This window comes from Oryctolagus cuniculus, chromosome 1 (genome assembly GCF_051225735.1).
Source record: "Oryctolagus cuniculus isolate XC-2025 breed Fujian yellow rabbit chromosome 1, ASM5122573v1, whole genome shotgun sequence".
Lineage (NCBI taxonomy): Eukaryota > Metazoa > Chordata > Mammalia > Lagomorpha > Leporidae > Oryctolagus > Oryctolagus cuniculus.
The window spans coordinates 114,433,653-114,441,061 of NC_142867.1; the positions used below are offsets into that span (position 1 = coordinate 114,433,653).

The following is a 7,409-nucleotide window of genomic DNA, read 5'->3' on the forward strand; positions in this document are numbered from 1 at the left end:
GGGATGGATGAAGGGTTGGGATTGGAATTGGGGCAAGAGCTAGCCTGTTCTTCTCCTGTGTGCTCTTGTTGTACTTTCCTCTCTTGTACCATTCTGTTTTCTTCCCATACTCTGCACACACCTGCCAGTCTAATCTTTCTTAAACACCACTTAAAGAGTACAGGTGAGATGATATAGATGAATATTAGTGCAGAGATAAGCTGACAGTACTTTGGAAGGTGAAGTTTGAGAGTGGGAAGAAATACTGGAGAGAAAGAAGAAAGGAAGAACATGCTGAGAAAGAGATGAGAAAGGCCAGTATAATAATAATAATAATAATGGGGATTATTAAGTACCTAATATGTACCAGGCAGCATGATAGTATAAGTCACTCTTGGACTGTGTATTGTCTCTTTACTCATAGAATAAAGAACTTAACTTTATTTTCCAAGGCCATACTGTTGATATGAAGTGCAAATAGAATTCAAACTCAGCTTGTCTGTATCATGTACAGCTATAGTCTATCATAGAAAAGAAAGCAAGCAATTTTTTTACACTCAAAATATATTTTACTGGAAGTTTCGAGGATTTAAATGTTTTAAAATAAAGATAACTTGATACACTCATAATCACACACACACACATGCACACATTTGCAAATCAAGAACAAAAGTTTTTATTTAGTTTGTTAACATTTTTTCACTTTATCTCATAATCTTTAGAGTTAGAGAGAAGCGCTGCCTTCTTCAAATTGAATGGCATAAATCTCCACAATAGTCCTTATTCTACCCATGTTCAAGTGTTTTCAGAGACAATGGAACCAGTTCCCACAAAGGCCATCTGTTCCCTTGTTGGATAGCCCAGGTGTTTATGTATTATCCCTCCTATGGTGCTCTGCATATTATTTTACAGTGGTTCAACTAATTTTGTCCTCTGAAGTTACACAGAACACATGAGATCCTTCATTCACAGGATAACTCTTGTATGCGTGATATGAATTCATACACATGGGGTCCGCTTTTTGGTGTAGCAGCCAGTGCCTGCAATGCTGGCATCCCAAATGGGCACTGGTTTGAGTCCCAGTTGCCCCACTTTCAATCCAGCTCCCTGCTAATGGCCTGAGAAATGCTATGGAAGATGGCCCAATTAGTTGGGCCTCTGCACTCATGTGGGAGACCTGAAAGAAGCTCCAGGATCCTGACTTCCATATGGCCCAGTTCTGGACATCAGTCAGTTGGGGAGTGGACTAGCAGACAGAATATTTCTCTCTCTCTCTTTCTCTCCCTCTCCCTCTCTAAGTCTAGCTTTCAAATAAATCTTAAAAAATTTCACACACACACAACTTTAGAGCTCCTTTTCTCCAGCCTAGTACCCTAATTCTTTCAGTTAGGAGTCACATGACATAGCTTTCCTTGTACTTATTACCCTTTTGACCAGCACTGGTCATCAAATTGAGTATAGAACTAAGATATGCCAGAGCAGTACAGCCTAGATGGAGACTTTTCCTTCCAATTCCTGGACATCTGTGTCTGCTGATATGGCCTGGCTTCCATGAGATTCTCAGAGCCAGGTGGTACTATGGCTTCCCTTTGTGCCTATAGGCAACAGACTCCTTCAGGCCCTCAGTTAAATTAGGAACATTATGCTTATCACTGGTTTCCCTTTTGGATCCACCACCTGCAGTGAGAACACCACTAAGATGCAAATTTGTGTGAAATCTCTTATAGGGAAGACTGTCATAGTCATGGTTGAACCCTCAGATACGATAGAAAAGGTGAAGACTGACATCTAGGATAAGAAAGGAATTCCTCCTTATATTGATCTTTGCTGTCAAGCAATTGGAAGATGGATGAACTTTATCTAACAACAACATTCAAAAGGAGTCCACTGTTTGTCTTGTGTTGAGCCTTTGTGGTAGTGCTAAGAAAAAAGATAAAGTCTTACACCACCCCCAAGAAGAATATACTTAAGAGAAAGAAGGTTAAGCTGGTCATCCTGAAGTACTATAAGGTGGACAAGAATGGCAAAATCAGCCGCCTTTGTCAGGCGTACCCTCTGGATGCATGTAGTGCTCGAATGTTTATGGCCAGCCATATCGTAGCAAATGTAGTCTGACTCACTGCTTCAACAAACCCGAAGACAAGCCATTGTATATGAGGAGTTAATAAAAGGTATGAACTAAACTAAACTGAAAGTATCTCTGCTTAAATTTGCTTTTGTTAGTTTGACCCTTGTTTTGCATTGTCAAGATCTTTCTAGAATTTTCTAGGTTGTGATTCTTTTATTACTGACTCTCCTCCCTAGCTGTGTGTCACCTTTGATTTTATAAGAATATTTTCTACTCTATTTGTAATGTATTGTTGAATATAAGTAATAAGTTAAAAATGGCATTATAATGTGATCTCATTTTATTTAAAATTCTGATTATTTGTACAAAAAGAATTCTGGGTAGACACATACCAGAATAGCAGCATTCTTATCATCAAGTTATTGGATGATTTTTGTTTTGTTAATTTTTCATTTATATTTTTCTGACTTACGGAGTCTACTTGAGTGATTATACAGCCAAATAAAAATCTATCATTGTAGAAAGATTATTTCTAAAATTGTTGGCTTATCCTATATATTTTTATTTAAATTATTGCATTTTTTATTTCCTAATTCCCATGCATATCTGAACATTTTGACTCAATACCCCTTGAGGACAGGAAAATTGAGCTTCATTATCCCTGTTGGCAACTGGCATATTGTTGGCCTGGTTATTTTGCCTTTAAATTAACTTATTCTTCATCCAATACTGAATTCATAGCCTTTGACTTTATCAATTGTTCCTATTGATATCATAAAATGATGGGTTCCTGGTGCTTCATTTATGACCTGCTCTTAAACCAATTAGAATGATTCATTTACTGATGAATAATTGTTTACTATGTTAACAAACCTTTAAGCCAACTGAAAACTAATTATTTTGATTTATTCTGGTTGGTTGAGAAATTTATAAACATAATAATGGAATAATTTTGGTGAGAGAGGAATATCGGTGATCGCTCCAAGAAATTATTGAGACCAGCACTGTGCTAAGAATCCTACCAATGGGGGTGAAAATCTGACTTTAGAATTCAAGGTACTTGTAGCATTGCTGAGCAATTAGACCCTTAAGAACAAAAGGGTGTCAGCTTACAAATTGGAATGTTGGTTGGTGTTTGCCCTCTTTCAAGCTCATTACTTTTCTCTCTTCTATAGAATATTTCTTTAAAGGTGGGTTATAGGACTGACTACTCTGACTGTAACCTTAAACTGAAAATGCACAGCTTTTCTATGCATTCTACATCTTTATCTTAAAAAGCTAACTTGCTAGCTTTGCCTGTGCTGGATGGATGGCTAGGTAGATGATCATTCATTGGCTAGTTCCCTGAAGATTATCATTCAGGTCACAGCTTTTTTAAAACGTCCACAGGAATGACTTCTTGATGATGTTGTACACAAAGAGACTTACTAGCAGGAGTCATTTATTTCTTAAATTCACTTCACTTAAATCTAAACTATACATCCACAATGGGCTAGAGCTGAACACATTATCTACTGCTACCACTTGGTAATACAGAGAATGCTTAATGGCAAGATAAGAGCTCTGGTTCTTATCCAAATAGAGCCCTGGCAATCTTACCTGGAACTTAGGCAGGATTGTCAATGGAAGGGATAGTAGCAATCAGAATGGCCTTTTCCTTCCATACCCAGCCTTGCTCCATGGGGGAAGAAAGTGTCTTGTCACTTGGACCTCCATAGATGGATTCCAGGTCTTCTCTGTCATTTATTGTAGACTGCAGTAAGGGAACACTGGTAAAAACCACAGCAGTAGAGAACTGGAGGATATAGCTCTTTTGTCTACTCTGTGCCTTTTTCTACCCCACCCTCCTACTATTGCTCGGCTCTGAAAAAGCAATCCAGGCCTGGGCTTATAGAGTTCTTACAGGATACTACTAAGCATCACCTAGACGTCTAACTTTAACTTATGAATCTTTCTCATTTTCTATCCCAATCCATACCCAAATCCCAGAGCAGGAATTATGTTTGTGTTTTCACTTAAATTCTCTAAATGATCAGTGCTCCCAATCAACCTCACAACCTCATCTTTCAGCCAACTGCATAAATATGTTGTGTGTGTTTAGGAAAGGGACGAGTATGGCACAGACTAGCCCAAGCTGAGATGTTTGTCAACTGAGTTCTAGGAAGAAGAGTAGGCAGACAGAAAAGACATAGCTAGTCTCATACGCATACATGGGTCTTGAGAGAAGGAATGACTGCTGATGCCTGAATCAATTATTTCTTTCATTTAATTCACTGTGTGCCTATGATAAGCCATTCATCATCTAAGGTCCTGGGGATATGATGGTGATCAAACACTGCAAAAAAAAGAAAAGTTATGACACTAGCAAGAGCCACCCCTCTTTCAAGCTGCTTGAGGTATCTCCTCAAGACCCTTGAACATTGTATTATATAAAAGCAATCATATGATACAGACAGATATATTAAGATATAATTAAGGCCTACAAAGACTCATTGACTTTTCACATTGGGAGTTAAACTCTGATTTGAGTTTTACCCGCTCTGATTCCTATCCAGCTTCCTGCTAATGTTCCTGGGAAGGAAACAGAGAATGACCCAAGTGCTTATGCTCCTGCCACTCATGTGGGAGACCAGGATGGAGATTCTGGCTCCTGGCTTCAGCTGAGATCAGCCCTGGATGGCTGTTGCCACCATTTTGGGGAGTGAAGCAGTTGATGAACATTTTTCATCTCACTCTCTTTCTTTTGTTCTGCACTTCAAATAAAAAAATCTTTTAAAAACAGGCTTCTTAATGGATATTGCTTTCCTCCTCAGTCTCTCCAACTCCACATCCCCAAGGGACTGGAGCTGTGCACCAATGTATGGTCACAGGGTCTTTGGTGTTGATCTACGGACAAGAGGGTAGAGCCGTTGATCTTGTCAAGGTTGACCTAATATCTTTAAGATGACATACCTCCGTCCAAGTAGCTGATGTCTCTGGAAGTCCCTCTGGTACAAACCCTTTTGGCCCTCACAAGTTCTTTCAGGCTATGGACTATGATCTGGGGGCAGTGCCTAGAGTAACTGAGGTGGAGTCTGCATGCAGTTATGCCTGGGACGGGCTCTCTGGCTCTGAGAATGAGTGCAGGATGGTGCGCATGGGCAGATACACCACCAACAACATCTTTCTCTTGTTGTTGATGCACAAGCAGCAAAAGGTTCCAGCTTTTATTGTGATCCCCTTCTGCTGGGTCATGTGGCAATTGTAATTCAGTGGTTTCTACTCTGTCCCAGAAAGCTCTAGGTTAAGTTGTTTTCTAATATCAAGTTGCTCATAATCTGAACTAGTCTTCAGAGGCCAGAGGAAGACTCCTGGTCAAGGTAGACTTCATCATCCAGATTCTTGCATGCATCCATGATCTCATGGACTTCTGTCCCGTGATAATGATATGCCTTATCATTGCTGAGTCTTGGGCAAATGCTGAAGTTTGAACATGTGGAACTCGACTCTCTGGACTTTCTCGTGATTGCCCACTGAGCAGATGCTGGAGAAAAGCTAGTTTCGGTTGATTTGTCCCCTCTCCTTAAAACATCAAAGAAGATCCCCTGAGAGGTTGTTGGGATATTTGATCATCCAGTTGGGATTGACCCAGTGGAAGAAAGCTATCACAAAGTTGGGTAGGGTTCAGAGTAAGTCTTTCAGGGTATAGCATCTTCATCATGAATATATGTTCCTTGCCCTGTACCAATTGTTCCTTCAGCCAGGTTAGCCCCTGTTAGCAAGTGCCACCAGGATACCTGACAGCAAGGTCAGGCAAGCCCAGGGATCATGTGTCAGCAGTATGGTCAGCCATACTAGCATTCTTCATGCCCTCTGGAAGCCTACATATTCTTGCACAGAGCTCAGGAATGAATGAATGCATGTATGAATAAATTAATAAATTTAATAATTTCATCTTGTTTTTGCCCAGAAAATATGCTCTTGCTTAAGACAACTTTACTAAAGGATTCTAAGATGTTTCTGTTACCAAAACATTCTCTGTCCCATCATTTTATTTCCTATGATCATAGTGGGAAGGAGGGACCTTTGAATCACAAAATGCCATAGCAATTCAGAGAGTGGATAAGGTATTCTGTTGAAACTTTGCAAATACAGGAGACTTTAAGAAATTGTTGATTTTAGGTAGCAGAAAGATTGGAAGAAGGTACTCCATGTAGGAAGAATAATAAGAACAAAGACATGGCAGTAAGAAAAAACTTGTTAGAGTGAAAGACAGAAAAAAGTTTGATAGAAGCACTGCATGTTGGAAACCACAAGGAAAAAGGTGATGCTGTTGATGGATAGAGAATATTAAATATAACATTCAAGATATGGCATGTACTTTCCTATCTTTAGTACCTTGCCCAGACTATGACACATAAGGGACATTTGGTAGATGTTTATTGAATGAGTGAATGAATGAATGAGTAGATGAATGGGTAAATGGGTAGATGATAAATTTGATGGGAGGAAGATTGTTCAAACTGAAGCCAATGAACTTGGAAGATAGGAAGGAGAGAGAGAAATAGGAAGTGGAGGCATGGAAAGAGATAACAGTGGAGTTTTTATGTGGAAATATCCCATAGGAAGTTGTTTGAAATTAACATGAGAGCAGCGTGTGTCTAGCTGTGCAGACTTCTGAATCATTATAACAATGGTAATAATGGGTAACAATGGGTAAATCCTGGAGGGTAGTAACTGCAAAGGCTGAAAAGTAAAAGGCAAGGCTAATTGCTGGGGTTTAGACATTAGGCAACAGAAGGAAAACAAGATAATGGAGAAACCATGAAGTTTGGAGAACCAACAAAGTCACGTCAAAGAATCCTGGATAGAGAAGCATTTTTATTTAAGTGGTAAAGGGGACTGTGGAACAAGGTAGAAAAGCTCAGAGGCTGGGAATGCTGGAAAGGATATTTCTTAGATCATCAAGGACAGTACCATTGGAGGTAGAGGAAGCACAGGGTCTGGCAGGTGGGCATTCAGCTGGCAAACCACCAAAGAGTAGACAGGACAGTGGTTGCTGGGGCCAAGGAGATTGTTCTGAGTATAGAGATGCATCTGCAAGGCTGGATTCTGAAGACCTGCGGATGATCTTTCAGGGCCTGGGGTGGGGATATTCTCAGTCATAGGAGCAAATGACTGAAGAAAGGCAGAAGTGACTCATACTTAGAGTCAAGATTGTGAATCATGTTTAGATGAGGACTTGCACTCGCATCGTTAGAAGCCCAGCTGAACCTCATAGCTCTAATAGAAGTAGCTAAGTCAATTAAGAGAGAACTGAAGACACTAAAAAGGAAACCACTAAAAACAATAATAACAAAATTAAAGTGTAGGAAGCTGAATT

The 7,409-nt window shown here is 39.7% G+C and overlaps 1 pseudogene; it reads left to right on the top strand.

Annotated features, from left to right (window-relative positions):
* The first annotated feature begins 929 nt into the window (after positions 1-929).
* LOC149128560 (ubiquitin-ribosomal protein eS31 fusion protein pseudogene) lies at positions 930-2,144 on the top strand (annotated as a pseudogene).
* Positions 2,145-7,409: the final 5,265 nt, after the last annotated feature.